Source organism: Scylla paramamosain, chromosome 34, assembly GCF_035594125.1.
Source record: "Scylla paramamosain isolate STU-SP2022 chromosome 34, ASM3559412v1, whole genome shotgun sequence".
NCBI lineage: Eukaryota > Metazoa > Arthropoda > Malacostraca > Decapoda > Portunidae > Scylla > Scylla paramamosain.
Genome location: NC_087184.1, coordinates 10,225,220 through 10,242,719, shown reverse-complemented (window position 1 = coordinate 10,242,719; position 17,500 = coordinate 10,225,220). Strand labels below are relative to the sequence as shown.

The 17,500-nt window shown below is 40.1% G+C and overlaps 1 long non-coding RNA gene across 1 annotated transcript in view; it reads right to left on the bottom strand.

The window, feature by feature from the left end:
* Positions 1 to 14,870, bottom strand: part of LOC135090143 (uncharacterized) — a 42,601-nt gene extending 27,731 nt beyond the window's left edge. The window contains exon 1 of the long non-coding RNA XR_010261782.1: positions 12,944 to 14,870. This is a non-coding gene — a long non-coding RNA (uncharacterized LOC135090143). The remainder of the gene's footprint in view (positions 1 to 12,943) is intronic.
* Positions 14,871 to 17,500: the final 2,630 nt, after the last annotated feature.

The window sequence follows — 17,500 nt, the reverse complement described above, 5'->3', positions numbered from 1 at the left end:
TACATTTTAACGTTCCCACGTATTTTTCTATTAATTCTTAATATCTTTTAACGTCTTTCAGTTTTTTCTTGTTTTACCTTCCCTCACTATATTTCTTCTTCGTCTCCTATGTATTTTACGTTCCAGTGTATCTATTCTTCTATTTTACTTTCATTTTTAAACTTTTTTTCGTTCAATTCACATTTTTCTTTATTTTCCTTCTACGTGCATTGCTACAGTTACTCCCCATCAAGGAAATGTCCTCATAACCTGCTATCAGATTTTTTTTCTTTAGTATTCCCCGTTTAATTATTTCAACGCCAATTTACTTGTTACTTTTTTTTTTTTCTTCTTTTCTATCATAATAACATTTTGTTCAGAAACCATTTATTTCCGGTTCTGCCAACGTGGTGGTCTCTCTCTCTCTCTCTCTCTCTCTCTCTCTCTCTCTCTCTCTCTCTTCTCTCTCTCTCTCCTCTCTCTCTCTCTCTCTCTCTCTCTCACACCCAAAAAAAAAAAAACGAAAAAAAAAAACATTCACTATAAAAAATAAAAAAAAACAGCAAATACGTGCATTTTCTTCACAAATTCAACATCATGTGGCTTTACAAACTACCCAGATATTTCCAACAGATGCAACAACAACCCTTACGACACTCACAAATCACCAGAGCAAACCACACGCTGCGAGAGATGAACAACAGACTTCCTCAACCTACGACTTGACTGTACGGTACGTCAGCGAATACTGCACTTCACGAGGTAAATGAGGAAAAGCACAAACTCTCCCGCTGGAAAATAATACCGTGAACCAAAATCGAGACTCGGAACTTTTTCAGCTGCAAATCGAGCCACACAGACGCCCGATTGTTATAGTTGTGGTGGTGGTGGTGGTGGTGGTGGTTTAATAAAGCAACATGAAAAACACATAGAAAAGTACACCCTACCAACCTATCAACCTAAATACCAACCTAAATCCTAACTTATGGTAACTTCAGTATAATACATTGAGACATAGGGGGAAAAACATGGGTGGAAAGCAACACTCAGCCGAGGACGTCCAGGTTAGTGGTGAGGAGTCCTTAGTGGAAAGAACAGCTAAATCCAGGAAGTAGTTGTAGTAGTAGTAGTAGTAGTAGTAGTAGTAGTAGTAGTAGTAGTAAAGAAGTATAAAAGAAGAGAAGAAGAAGAGCAACAACAACAACGACAACAACAACAACAACAACAACAACAACAACAAACAAGAGACTAAAATGACGATAACAATGAAAGAAGAAGAAGAAGAAGAAGAAGAAGAAGAAGAAGAAGAAGAAGAAGAAGAAGAAGAAGAAGTAGAAGTAGAAGTAATAGTAGTAGTAGTACGACCACCACCACCAGTAGTAATAGTAGTAGTAGTAGTAGTAGATCAATGAGTCTCCCCCATTTTACCTGGCCGTCCCTGTACCTACCACTTGAACATTTCCAGGTGAGGGCGCCCGTCACCTCCGCTTCCTGACGCACACTGACACGCCTCAGCCCTTCCCTTTTATTAGACCCTTTTTGTACTGCGATAATTAGCGACCTGTCTCGTGTTCCTCACTCTGGCTTTTTCCTCCGCCTCCTTCTCCTTTATTCTTTCTTTCTGTTAGCGTTGTATTCTGCCGCCATTAGGTTTTGTCTCTTCTGCCGCCCTGTGTGTGTGTGTGTGTGTGTGTGTGTGTGTGTGTGTGTGTGTGTGTGTGTGTGTGTGTGTGTGTGTGTGTGGAGAGAGAGAGAGAGAGAGAGAGAGAGAGAGAGAGAGAGAGAGAGAGAGAGAGAGAGAGAGAGAGAGAGAGGAGAGAGAGAGAGAGAGAGAGAGAGAGAGAGAGAGAGAGAGAGAGAGAGAGAGAGAGAGAGAGTGTTCACTACACAAACTAGATTTCTAGAAGCCGATTTTTTTCACTACTTTTTATATTTTATCATTATTAAATTACATGCAAGGAATTAAATGATGCAGTTTCGTATTTCTTCTTTTTCTTATTCGTAAATATTTCCTGCACTGATTTACAATTATGCAAAAATATAAATAAGTAAATAAAAACAGGCGACGGCGGATCAGTTTTACAGCATGTTTACAACACTTTCGGTCGCAATGAGAATTACAGGAAGGAGGATCAAGCAAAGAAAGACAACAAGGTGAAGTTTCTTGACTGTCTCACCCTCATCGTGAACACGGACAGCACAACGCGGGAGCATCACATTCACAACACCTTCACATTCACCGCACTTTCACATCGTGCTCGCAACGAGACTGTTTTCAGTCGTAATAAGAATCATATACAATAAACAATTTACATGATTTTAGGCATGGTGATTTACTGGAACATCAGCAAGACAATTTATGGAAATTTACGCAATGCAAATTACAGGAAGTTAAGTTGACTAATTTACAAGATTTTAAGCAAGGTAATCTCCATGAACTTTTGCAAGATAATCCACAGGAATTTAAACAAGATAATTTACAGGAACACATGCAAACACGGATAAGTCAACGGTATTAAATAAATGTTAAAAGCAAGCTAACGCTGAAATTAAATAGCTGATCATTCTAAATTGTGACAAATTCAATAGTTAACGAAAACAAAATAGATAATCAAATGACAACAAAGCAAAGATCTCTAAACACACACACACACACACACACACACACACACACACACACACACACACACACACACACACACACAAACAGACTTAAACATTTATATGTATTGTATAGATGTATCGTAAACTTTTCGTAAGGAAAGAATGTAGCGAAAGAGTAAATAAGAAATAGAACACATGAAAAAAAAAGCAAATGGTAAAAGCTGAATAATTTAAATATTTCCAAATGTTTAGAAATATTTCATCGCGCGACGCACTGAAAACGAAAACGGAACGCACACGAAAAAGGACACTGGTTGATGCCTGTTTCTGGCCAGGGAAGGGACACTCAGGGTGTTCCTCCGCTGACTCCGGCGCAGTTAGGTCAAGTTCTGTTATGCTAAGTTAGGTTAGGTTTATAACTGTTCAGGCTAAGTTATGTTAGGTTTGTTTTTATCATTATTCTTATTTTACCTGTCACAATCTTGATAAATGACATTCAACCAAGCGCTTTAATGCATGCGATAAAGTTATATACAATCGCTGGTAAACTAAAGGCATATTATTAATTAAAAAACAATTTGTAAAATAAAATCAATATGTAATAATAATAATAATAATAATAATAATAATAATAATAATAATAATAATAATAATAATAATAATAATAATAATAATGGTATACTGAGAAATTAATTTTAATATATATAATTATCAAATGGAGTATAATAACAGTCTCGTAAACTTGTTACATTAAGACAAACAATTATATGAGTGAATTAATAAATAAACATATCTTGCTTGCAATAAGTGTGCAGGAAGCAAAAAAAAAAACTAATGTTCAAATGCAGAGCAGTGAGATTATTTTGAAGTGAGAAAAACTGTATGACGATGATGATGATAACAATAACAATAACAATAACAATAACAATAACGCCACCACCAACAACAGCATCTGCAGCAGCAATAATAATAATAATAATAATAATAATAATAATAATAATAATAATTTTACTGTGCATAATTGCATAAATTATATGAACACATTCACATGGCACCTCATAATATGCACTTTAAAAGATAATAAATAAAATAATAATGAAACAAATAAAAAAAAGAAACAAGTCTGACTTGCTGGAAACAGAACATCCTCGACAACAACAACAACAACAACAACAACAACAACAACAGTAATAATAATAATAATAATAATAATAATAATAATAATAATAATAATAATAATAATAATAATAATAATAATAATAATAACAATAATAATAATGATAAATTCGCAAGGAAGCCGCGAAACACAACCTAGCCAGCCTTTACATCCGTCTTACGTCCCGGTGACTCTCTAAACATTACCGCTTTTGTTCTAGGTCTTGCTACACACTCCTCGTACTGAATGGCCTGATGGAAACACTCGCACCCCTCTTGCAGCATTACACTTGGCGCGCTCTATTAACTATTCAGCTCCGACCTAAGCACTGCAGGAAATATTAACCACCTGTGTTCACTTAGTACATACATTTCAGACCGTGTTTTTTGTTATTATTATTATTCATTCATTTATTTTTTTTTTTATATAATTCTACATTCGTGTTCTTTATTTCCTTCTAACAGTTCAAAACGTGACAAATGCAGAAGTACACATAACTGAGTTTCCGTGAATATTTCAATTTCAGTGTTATTACAGAGATGTTTATTTTCACTGGTGTATGTGGCAATCCTAGCGTTTTGTTGTAATAGTTTAAAGATATGCTATGTATAGGTGTAAACAGTGACGTCTGTATGCACGAATATATGTATGTATGTATGTATGTGCGTTATGTATGCATGCACGATCGCTGACCAACAAACTTTTCAATATCAATTTAAGAATATACAGTCTGATGGCAGCGGCGTATTAGTGAAGAATAATAATGATGGTGATAACAACAACAGGAATAACTACATAATAATAATAGTAGTAATAGTAGTAGTAGTAGTAGTAGAGCAAGAACAATAACAATACCAGAACAAGAAAACAAAAACAAAACAAAAAACAAAACAAAAAATAAATAAATAAAAATATGAAAGCACAAATAAACTCTTACTACCAAACAGTACAAAAACAAAACCACAAATCCCTCAACACATGTCTGTCTGCCCCACGTCTGTTAGCGCCCCCTGTCCACGCTGACGAGGGGACAATGTAGTAGCCGCGACGCCGTATCACGCAGGAAGTTGCACCGTAAACTGTCCGCCCCGCGCCGTTCATTAAAAGTGATACAACATTTCAGGGGCGCCGCGTGAAGTCGATCTAGGCAACATTGGTAACTATAACTCTGCAGCCTCGCCTCTCGCATTTCGCTCATACTCTCCAAGATATTCGTGTTTCCAAACTTTCACGTGTGGTTATGGGGTTGTGTGTGCGTGTGCGTGTGCGTGTGTGTGTGTGTGTGTGTAAGTCTCAGTATATATATCTTCATCTTTCTCTTCATCTATTTACCCGTTTATTTATTTTTATACTTATCCATTCGTCGATTTATCTGACTATCTCATATAAGTGTCTACAAATACCAGTTCATTTACCTTTCCATCAATCTATTTATGTAACTATTTCTCCATTTATTTCTCTAACTGGCTATTGGCGTGTTCCGAGGGTGTGTCTGTCTCTATCTGTCCGTCTGTCTGTTCCTGTGTTAGTGTGTGAGTCTGTCCCAGTGTTTACATATCTATAGGTGTGTTTGTCCATCTCTGTTTCTGTCTGTGGATGTGTGTGCCTGTGTCTAGCGTCCCTCTAGGTGGCCCTCTATTTGCCTCTGCTGATGTGTGTCTGGGTGCCTCAATGTCTCAGTATGTGCTGAAGTGTCTGTCTCTATGTATAGGTGTCTGTGCATGGGTGTCCCTTTCTGTTTCTGTCTATATATGAGTGTTTGCCTTGTGTCAGTAGGTGTCTCTGTATGTCTTTGCCCGTCCCTCTATCTCTGTCTATCGGTGAGTGTCTGTGTGTGCCAATCTCAGTCTGTTTCCCTGTCCCTCTTTCTGTCTATGGGTGAGTGTCTGCCCGTGTGTGCAGTGTGCGGGGAGTGGCGGGATGCAGGGTGCGGGGTGCGGGGTGTGGGGTGAAGTGGCTGTGTTGGGGTGGAGTGCTTTGTTCCGCGGGTACACATTGTGTCGGGGAGAGAGCGGATCGCGTCTCTGAGGGGCAGGACTTGCCTTCCGAGGACGCTATTGTCATCATGAGAGAGAGAGAGAGAGAGAGAGAGAGAGAGAGAGAGAGAGAGAGAGAGAGAGAGAGAGAGAGAGAGAGAGAGAGAGGTGAGGGAGGGTGAGAGAAACGACTGGGAAGCTTGGAAGTGACGTAAAGTGTATGTGTGTGTGTGTGTGTGTGTGAGTGTGTGTGTGTGTGTGTGTGTGTGTGTGTGTTTACTTGTCTGTCTATCTATCTATCTATCTGTCTATCTATCTATCTATCTATCTATCTATCTATCTATTTATCTATCTATCTATCTATCTATCTATCTGCGTAATATTAAAATACTCTTGACTTCTTGCCTTGTAAAATCTTTCCGTTTCCAATACTGATTCAAAATTTGGACAAAACTTTGGACAATTTCTTTCTGTATTTCTTTGGTGTTTATACATTTATTGTTCCGTAAAAGAGCTATTCAGTAAACCACAATTTACACCACTACTATGTGCGTGCCTAGGTGAGTGCAATGCAAGATACACAGACGCGTACACTTTGCAGGAACACTTAACAAATACATTTAATGCAAGCCACACTTAATTAAAACCACGAACTCTTTCTAATCCACAATGTTATGAAGGTGTTATTCTTTTTCTCACCTGTGCAATGAAGCAACGATGAAAAATATTTAAACCTGCCTTGGTATCACTTGAAGACGAAAATTTTATCATTACTACTACGATTATCATTATTATCATTATTATTATCATCATTACTATTATTATCATCATCAGCATCATTATTACTTCCTACCAGAACACGTTTCATCCCGATACAGATAAACAAACACAAAGGAACACAAAGAAAGACAGACAGCTGACACACAAACACAACCCTAATCCATACATACATTTAAGCATTTATCCGAAAAAAAAAACTCCATATACATTCAGAAACATTTCACTCCGATAGACAAAACAAGCACAAGGGAACACAAAGGAAGACGGACAGCTGACATACAAGTAGAACCCTTAATACTTAGATACATTTATACATTCATTCGAGTAAACTGCATACATTTGAAATCATTTACCATTCACACTCCTTATTACGCAGCCTCTCTTTTCGTACACCTTTCATTTCCCCTCGCGTCACCATATAGCACCTTTTCAACATGCGGCAGTGTGCGCATTACGTGTTTATGCTCATGTGTATCTTCATCAGCCACGTGTGTTATTTTCAGCGCTATTTATTCGGTCGTTATTACTCATCCGTGCATCTGATTATCCTTAATGTTCTAGCTGATCGATTTGTAATTACTGGTGTCTGTATTTTTCTTTTTTTTTTATTATTTTGCTTTTCACGTTTTGCTTTAATCTACGTCTATATCATTTTTCCATAAATTTGTACTAGTTTTCTCTTCAATCTATCTGTAATTACTTCCACGTTTTTTTATTCTATTTTATTACTTTTTTTCTTTCATCTAAGTCTATTTTACTTATCTATTCTTTTTTACTAATTTGTTCATCTGCTTATCATTAATTCTTTCTCTAATCTATTTGTAATTACTTCTGCATTTTTTGTTTCATTTCATTTTTTTTTTTTTTACTTTGACCTTCCTCTACGCCTATGTTATTTACCCATTCATTTCTACCAGTTCATGTATCTGCTTATCTTTAATTATCTCCCTTATCTATTTGTAATTATATCTGTCTGTGTTTATTTACATCTTATTATCTATTTGTTCATTTTTTTCATCTACGTCTATGTTATTTATCTATTTGTTTTCACTAATTCACAAATCCGATAGTGTTAAATTCTCTCTCTCTCTCTCTCTCTCTCTCTCTCTCTCTCTCTCTCTCTCTCTCTCTCTCTCTCTCTCTCTCTCTCTCTCTCTAATCTATCATTATTGTTTTTCTTATCACTTTGTTTATTTTCTAGTTAACTACGTATCTATTATTTCTTCATTCTTTTGCACACATTCATGTATCTGTTTAGCAATATTTTTCTTTTTATTTAACATTCTTTAGCTTATCACTTTTTCATTTACATTTCATCTTCGTTTACATTACGGTATATATCGTTTCATTTTTTTTTCCTACTTCATATACCTGCTTACCCATAACTCTTTTCCTACCCTAATTATATAATTACTTATGTATATATTTCTTAACCCAACCACTTATCTATCAATTTTCCAGTTGCTCCTTTTATTTCTTTACTTCCTTGTTAAGTCTTTATTCTTTCCCTACAGTATCTATTGTTTTCCATTATACTCCGTCTGTCATAGTAACTGTTGCTTCTATGTATTCTTCAAACATTTCCTTGTCCGTGTACTTACATAGTTGTCTGTTCCATTCAATCACATGCACATTATCCACCTATACTTTCTTCTACCTTTCTTTATGACTGTTTGTACTTCTTTTCTAAACGAGTTCCGGACAGCAACTTTTCACACTTCACACACACACACACACACACACACACACACACACACACACACACACACACACACACACGCGCGCGCGCGCACGCACACCTGGTGGCGTCAGGAATGATGGCAAATAACATCTACTTGTATTTCCACACACCTGTAATCAGCGGGAAGTCACTAAGGCCCGACACACCTGCTTACGACCTCTCTCTCTCTCTCTCTCTCTCTCTCTCTCTCTCTCTCTCTCTCCTCTCTCTCTCTCTCTCTCTCTCTCTCTCTCTCTCTCTCTCTCTCTCTCTTGTTTATGGTTTTGTCGTGTCTATTTTGTTTAGTTATTACTGATTTTTTGTTCTCTCTCTCTCTCTCTCTCTCTCTCTCTCTCTCTCTCTCTCTCTCTCTCTCTCTCTCTCTCTCCGCTAACGCGTATAATAAACATATTACACCACAGAAAACGGAACGAGCATGCGGTGATTTACTAACACACAAATACCGGGACACAAACACTAGAGTCTTCACCAACGTATCGCCTTCGTACGCTCAAATACCAATTCTCGTACACGCGACACGATGCATACATAAATTCTCTCACTAGCAATATATTATTTATTTCATTTTATTTTATTTTATTATTAACGCAGGGCAACAGTCACCTTCTTTCTTTTATTTATTTATTTTGTGTGAAGAAGGCCGGTTATAGAAAGAAAACAGAGATTAACTGAAATAAAAAAAAAGTCCGCTATTTTGTCTCGGAAAATATAAATAGGTAAACATCATCATCAACAACAACAACAACAACAACAACAACAACAACAACAGCAACAACAACAACAACAACAACAACAACAACAACAACAACAACAATAATAATAATAATAATAATAATAATAATAATAATAATAACAATAATAATTAGAGAAGACAGTCTACAATCAAGACCAAATCAGTTCCGGAAATTATTCAAGTAATAACGAAAAGGTTCATATATTTGACGCAACGGAAGTACACAGTGATGGACTGAAATACGAGTACACTTTATCTTAACCGTCTTTCCAGTCTTCATCTGGCGAGGAGCGCGTGACAAAGGAGAGGAACAGATCAACTTTCGCGACGTGATGAGTGTTGAGGGAAAAAATCAGTATAACAAATCAGTGTTTCTGTAATGGAGGTATACAGCAGTAACAGTCCCAGTACATTCCAAAATACACCATGAAATACACACCTATATTTTATCCTTCCTTTATCTTCATTTAGAAACGTATACACAACCTCTACACAACAACCTACTCCCATCATTCTATTCTCTTTTCCATCTTCATTAAGTCAAGTATATAAAGACATGAGACCCAAAAATACACTATCATTTTCATCCTCTTCCCTATCTTCATTAACTAAACCATATATATAAAGTCTACCCAAAAATTCAGTCCCATCATTTTACTCTCTACACCATCTTCATATAGTAAAACATAAGGTCGCTTTGCCCAAAAATACACCTTCCTTTTCACTCTGTCCCCAATCTTCATTTAGTAACGTATCTATACAATGGAACCCAAAATAAACCCTCTTCATTTTTCTCCCTTCCCTATCTTTATTAAGTCAAGGATAATATTACCGCAAAATGCACACACACTTTTCCTCAAACCTCCTTCGCATCTTCATCTAGCGTGGCGTGGCAATATTGCATTACAGGAGGGGATGTATGGAAACTTTACGATCCTGTCCCATGCGAAGTAACGAGGAGGGAGTGACGGGAGTGAAATGGAAGGATTGCCGGAATGTTATAGTAGATGTTTTAACAGTGAAATAGAGAAATTGTTGATGTCTTCTCTCTCTCTCTCTCTCTCTCTCTCTCTCTCTCTCTCTCTCTCTCTCTCTCTCTCTCTCTCTCTCTTTATGTGTGTGTGTGTGTGTGTGTGTGTGTGTGTGTGTGTGTGTGTTCTTACTCTTTATGTGGTAATATCAAAGTGTAATGTGCGATAATGATAGGTATTGATATAGTAAGTAAAGTGACCGTTCTCTCTCTCTCTCTCTCTCTCTCTCTCTCTCTCTCTCTCTCTCTCTCTCTCTCTCTCTCTCTCTCTCTCTCTCTCTCTCTCTCTCTCTCTCGCTTGCTCGTTTGATGCACGTGCAAAAAAATGCTAAAAAAAGTAATGATTTGTGGAATAAAAACTAAACTAGATTCTCACTGCTGTGTAAAATATCAGAGAATTTCCGCCTTTTTTCTCTCGTTACGGTATTACATAGATTAGGTCCATTCAGCGCTCAAATACTACTACTACTACTACTACTACTACTATTACTACTGCTATAATGAGAAGAAAATGCATACGCTACTGCTACTACTACTACTACTACAACTACTACTACTACTTCTACTACTACTACTACTACCTCAGTGACTAAGGCAATGCATGCGTGAATGGGAAGGGCTCCATACAATGCCGTACTCAATCGAATTAGGATAAAAAATGTAGATGGAAAAAAAAAAAAGAAAGAGAGAAAAAAAGAAAGAAAATACATATATTCAAAAGAGACGCAGGATATTTTGTTGCTTGCACCCGATCAGAGAGAGAGAGAGAGAGAGAGAGAGAGAGAGAGAGAGAGAGAGAGAGAGAGAGAGAGAGAGAGAGAGAGAGAGAGAGAGAGAGAGAGAGTATTACCTGTGTATATTCTACCTTATTCATTTATTTACTTATTTTACGCTAAAACAAGAGAGCGGAATTAACTTTATTCACCTTTTTACAATGAATAATACACAAATTAATCTTATTCACTTCATTCAATTTGTCGCAGTTCTCTTCATCCTTCAACAAGAGAACCCATTAAAATTATTCACTATTTACAATGAATAATGAAGAGAATAACCATCAGAGTTGCATAGACATTACCTTTATTCAGTTCATCACAATTCTATTCATTATTCGACATTATTTACTTGAATACGACAAAACAAGAGAACACATTAACTTTATTCACTTTTTACTATGAATAATGAAGAAAAAATCCATCAGAGCCGCATAGTTATTAACATTATTCATTTTCCTCACTTTTTCGCTCTTCTGTTCATCATTCACTATCACGCCCTCAAACTGCAGCCATCGTAGCGTAAACAAACAAACGAATTAACAAACACGTACTTGAATTCTAAATGATCGAAATAGTTGCTCTACATGTACGTAAAAATGTACGTGTGTGTATAATTAATAGGAAAGTGTGTGTGTGTGTGTGTGTGTGTGTGTGTGTGTGTGTGTGTGTGTGTGTGTGTGTGTGTGTGTGTGTGTGTGTGTGTGTGTGTGTGTGTGTGTGTGTGTGTGTGTGAACCCGCAAATTTGATGTGTGTGTGCGTATGTATGTGCTTTTGTAACTGTGTGTGCGCAAAATAAAGCGATGACTGTGTGTGTGTGTGTGTGTGTGTGTGTGTGTGTGTGTGTGTGTGTGTGTGTGTGTGTGTGTGTGTGTGTGTGTGTGATATAGGCCGAGTCTGTGTGCGTGAAAGTAATCGGTCACCTATGTACGTGAAACAAAGCCGTCTGTGTATGTACTGATATGCATGTACGTATTATTCAATGTGCACATGAAGCATCAGTACGTGTAAGCGAGCCTCAAATGACACGTACATGTAAGTAAAAGTCACATCCACGTACATGAATAAAATACGTACACAAATATCTTAACGCACACACAATTACGTACACATGTGGGTTAAAATCAAGGACTTTGAGTGTGAACGGGAGCAATAAACGTGAATTAGCAACGGTAATAATCACGTACATACAAAAATACGTACACACATGCATAATTTCTTAGTACACACGGAGTATTCATTAAGTCTACATATGTACGTAAATATTTATGAGACGTGTAAGTTTTCCGGAAATGAGGTACGTATTCTGAAACCATGTACGTGATTTAATGGGTGGTCATGTACGTATTCTGGAGCTATGTACGGAAATAAATGCATGATCATGTTCGTCTTCTGAGCCTTTGTACGTGAATCGCTTGGTGAACATGTACGTATTCTGAAGTTGTGTACGTTAATTTACTGGTGGCAATGTACGTATTCTGAATTTATTTATGTCATGTACGTAATCTGAAGCTGTGTACGTGATTTAATGAGCCATCATGTATGTACGTATTCTGCAGCTGTGTACGTGAATTACTTGATCGTGTACGTATTCTGAAGATGTGTATGTGAATTACGTAATGATCATACACGTAGATAAAAGCTGTGTGTGTGTGTGTGTGTGTGTGTGTGTGTGTGTGTGTGTGTGTGTGTGTGTGTGTGTGTGTGTGTGTGTGTGTGTGTGTGTGTACGCGCGCGTCAAGTGTGAAGCAAAAAGCACTTAATGAAATAAGTACTTAGAAATAGAATAAATAAATCTGTTATGCAAGTGAGGATAAGAATAAATGATGAATGCGGAATAGATGAAGGAAAGCGCCAATGAAGAACGACAATGATAGAGAACAGACGGAGACAGACAGGTAGACAGACAGGTAGACAGACAGGTAGACAGACAGACACGTGCCGGTGACAGCGAGAGAGGAAAGACAGTAAAGAAAAAGAGATAGACAGGCAAAACACTGCCTTTAAATTAAAACAATCATAGCGATGGGAAAATACTTAATACACAAATAAAACAATACAAACACCAGTACACCAAGAAAATAAGGATGAAAGAAATATACAGTTACTTGCGTCATGACAGAGCAAGGAGGTGGTGGAGGTGGTGACGGTGACGGTGGTGGCGCCTTACCCGAATGGTGACAGTGGTGACGGCGATGCTGGAGTGGCGGTGACGGCGGCGGCGGCGGCAGTAGCGGCGGCCCTCAGCTCAACCTCCTCCGTGAGCGTCGCTTCCTCGCTGAATCCACTGTGCAAGGCTAAGTTTGAGCGTATAATTTTCTCTATCTTAACTTCACGCGGCGTTAATCTCTACGCGACACACTGTTCAGTAACAATCTTCCTCTCTTTTCAATACAATCACGCGGAAGTTTTACTATTCTGGTGTGTGTGAGGAAACAGGTGCTTTTTTGTATGATTTTTCCTGAAGCGCGGGAGTTTCCGAGCAGTGGTACAGATGGACAAGCGGGCAGGAGCGGCAGCGTGGCGGTACTGCGCGTTATAACCACGTGACGGGCGGACCACTCATCGCTCACCGCCACCCACTGACTGTCTGATCCCCCGGGACCGACGCTAAACCGTAGGCTCCGTCCACACAACTAAATGAGCCTTCCTGGACCAGTATTTACCGTCCTCGCCCCATATATCGACAGCCAACTCGCCCTCCTCGTGTTGCCTCCGCTGCGCTCCGCTCCTCACTCGCACTCCATCAATGAACTCTGCCGCTAATGCCACCCAAGCGTGTACTCCTCAATGGGCGATGCAAATTCAAAGTCTGGAAGTAATTATGTGAGATATGTGAATATAAGTACACCTTCAGATTTGAGTGACGGGCGAGACGCGGCAACTCAGGAGACGGCCCCGCGTGTCGCCCCTCGAGCCGCCGCCAGCCAATTAGAACGCTTCACTGGGAGTAATGAACCAATAAAATCACGCTTCACTTCAGCGGCCCGTGACGTCACAGAGCAGCAATGGCGCGCACTGGACGAGGGGAAAACGTGGCGGCGTGTGGCATCTCTGGCCGCGGCCTTCTCCCAGATTTTTGTGTTTGGCGGCAGCTTATTTGTGTCTCCTCTACACGTCACGGAATTTGAATGTTTCCCAGCTGTCATTCCACGCGGCCGAGGACCTGAGGACCTTCTATGGGCCACCACTGAAACCACCAACACTTAAAAGGTTCCTAAAGTCCGTGGGTCCCATTATGCTCCCTTCCTTGGGTCTTGTTGACACTAAACCGCCTCTCAGGAAGCCAATGGAATGTGAAGAAACACGAATTAAAGCATGCTGGACTCGCGGGTTTGTATGATCGGCCACTCAGGGACATACATCATTAAGTACCTAATTTGGTGAGGGTGCGGCCGCCTCCTCACCATCGTCGCGTCACCTGGGAGGCGTGGGGCGTTTTAGGGGGCAACGCACTCTGAAATTTACTTAACGTGGCGTACAAAGGAGGCGAGAGGACGGATGATACGCCGCAAATTTACTGTGTGGAGTCAAGGGTGGGGGTAAATAAACACCTCTACACCTCTACGCCTTATCACCCACACTTGGCGGCGAGGGTGGCGGTGGTGGTGAAGGAAGAGGTGTATGAAAGGCCACTTGTTTGTCTGCACTTCTTGTTCTTTTGAGTACGTGTGTTGTACTAGTTTGAGTGGCGCGGGACCGTCAGATGGTGGTGGTGGTGGCGGTGGTGACTTGCCTGCGTATAACTTTCTCTTAATTTTCCATTTTTTCTTTTTTTCCCTATTTCGGTAAATTATTTGGTTGCGCAAAAGAAAAAAAATGGTTGTGAGCTTTCTCTGTACTGTTTTTTGTTTGCTTTTTGTTTGTGATGACGATGTTACAGCAACTACCACTATTACATCAACACCAGTAATATTCAAAACAGCAACACAGATGACGATGATGATAACGATGACAATTTCGCTGATGACAGTAATAAAACTCATCAAACACGGCGCTCTGTGCATGAAGGAAGATGGCCGTGTCTGGACCAGCTGGCGACGACAACAACTAATGGCTGGGGCTGACTACAATAACCCCTTATCATCACCTCACACTGTCACGGCGGGAACACCACCCCTCACAACACCGACACCACACTCACAACACCGACACCACACACCCTATACAGAACCCCCACATCATGCACCCCACACACCCCATGCAGAGTCCCCCTACATCATACACCCCACACACCCTAAACGCATCCATCAACCCCTTGCCCCATAAACCTCAAACCCAGTCCTCACATGAAGCAGTCCCACAATTCCCTGTAAGGCACTGGTGTATTTTATTCGTAAGCTTATGATTGTGGCGAGATACAACGGTAGGAATGCGTGTAGCGAAATTAATCAGGTCTCCATACATCTTAGCTCGTCTCTTTATTGTGTAAGGAAACTGCGTACATAATCTTTTAGCACATCTAGCCCCCTAAAACACCATCTATAAGTCTCACATCACCAGTCACGAGCAACGAAATACTCATCAGTCCCACAACTCCCTTCACAATCTTTTAACACATCAAACCCAACAAAACCACATCATCTACAAACTCAACCCACACAGCTCCCACACCAGTAGTCCCACAGCCCCTCCACAATCTTCTAGCACACCCAACCCCACAAAACACCATCTACAACTCCAATAAACCCCGAGGAATCTACAACCACCAATCCCACAACTCCCTCCATAATATTTCAACACACCCAACAAAACCCCAACATTTATAGCCTCCAGTAACCCTGAACACCCCCTCCCCCAGTCCACACAGCTCAAAAAAAGCCCAGACCAGAACCCCAACACCAGCCACACTCAGCCTTCATAATCCCCACACATCCCCCATCCCAGCGCCATATGACCCCCGTTGTTGCGGCGCATTCAATCAATTACACCCCGCCACTCCCAGCCCCGCACACCCTGACACGAGCCCTCCGCATCACCCTGAGTCACCCTAAAACTGAGATATTCATACTCGTATACTAAATGGGCTTTTTTTTTCCCCCTCTCTCTTTGTTGTCCCAAGCTAGTGTCCCTCTTACATGAAAAATAAATAGGTGTTGTCATCCTTCACATTAATCAGAATAAATAATAAGCAGCACACTTATCTCAGCACTTCAGCATCGAGTGTAAGAGGGAGTAAGGATTTAGCACCACGATCAGCGCCACCTCCAGAACCATCTTGAAGCATTTCACGTGGACTATCTGACAAGAGGTAATGCAGTAATTAAGACAGTGACGCATCCTAACGACGTCACTATCCTCTACCTACCTAGAATATACATATACAGTAATAGTGTAGAACAAATTGAATGTAAGGATGCTGGGTTATGTTTAAGACGCGTCACTTTGCGGGTGTTGGTATAAGTGTAACAATCTAACAGAGAGAGAGAGAGAGAAAAAAAAAAAGTAATTGGAGAAGTGCTACCTTATGAAAAAAATAAGATAAATAAATAAATAAATAGTGGAGGAAACTAAAACAATGGTGTTTGAAATGTGAAAGAAGAAGGAACAGCAACGGAGGAGCACAACGAACTGAAAGAAAACAGACCCAGAGGAACATCAAAGTGGCGGTACAAAGGCTACACTCCACAGAAACAACTGAACTGGTGTGATGTGCACGAACAGAAGTCGAGGAAGAAATCACACTCCTTTCTCCTGTGTTTACTGTTCCCTTAACCTCAAGTCCCCTCATCTAAGAATCTAACAAGTGCCATGAGAAGACTGTCAGCTGCTACCATCACTGAACTAAACTGAACTGATGTGATGTGTATGTGAATAGAAGTCGAGAAACATGTCACATTCACTTCCACTATCTAGCATTCCCTTCACCTCACGTTCTCTCTTCTATGTGTTGTGAATCCATCAAGTGTCATGTTTTGTAAGGCTCACCAGACAAGAGAACTAAGAATTAAGGACAAACAATAAAAGCAATGGAAGTGAATGCATAGGATCAGACTATTCCTAACCACGAGTCCTGTCACCTAAGAAGCTATCACGTGCCAGGTTTTGTAAGGCTCAGCAGATCAGACTAGAAAGTAAAGGAACACAATAAACACAGTGGAAGTGAATGCAGAAATTTACTTGATTCCTCACCATGAATACAGACTTAGGTGTGGGTGTACGAAAGTGTATCTAAGTGTATCTGCGGCAGACAAGATGTGGGGGAGGAATGAATGCGGAGACAGTTACAACACAAAGCTTACGGATACAGTTGATACGGATACCGCGAAGGGGACAAAGAGTGAAAGCGAGAGCGAGCGAGCCACCGAGAGAGAGAGAGAGAGAGAGAGAGAGAGAGAGAGAGAGAGAGAGAGAGAGAGAGAGAGAGAGAGAGAGAGAGAGAGAGAGAGAGAGAGAGAGAGAGAGAGAGAGAGAGAGAGAGAGAGAGCGTATGGAGGGATAAAGACGCGTAGATAGTGAAAAGGGAGAGGAGCTGGGAGGGGTGAATGTGGATGAAGGAAGGATGGAAGACAGGAGGAGGAGGAGGAGGAGGAGGAAGAGGAGAAGGCGTCTCAGTCAGCTTCCAGGAGGTGGGTTTGGCGTGATAGGCCCGTTGCCAACAGTCTTATCAGATGATATAAACTCAAGGTATTTACTGGTCCTTCCTCCTCTCTCCTCTCTCCTCCTTTGCCTCCCCTTTCTCCTCTTCCTCCGCCTTCTCCTCCGCCTCTGCCTTTTCCTCCATTTT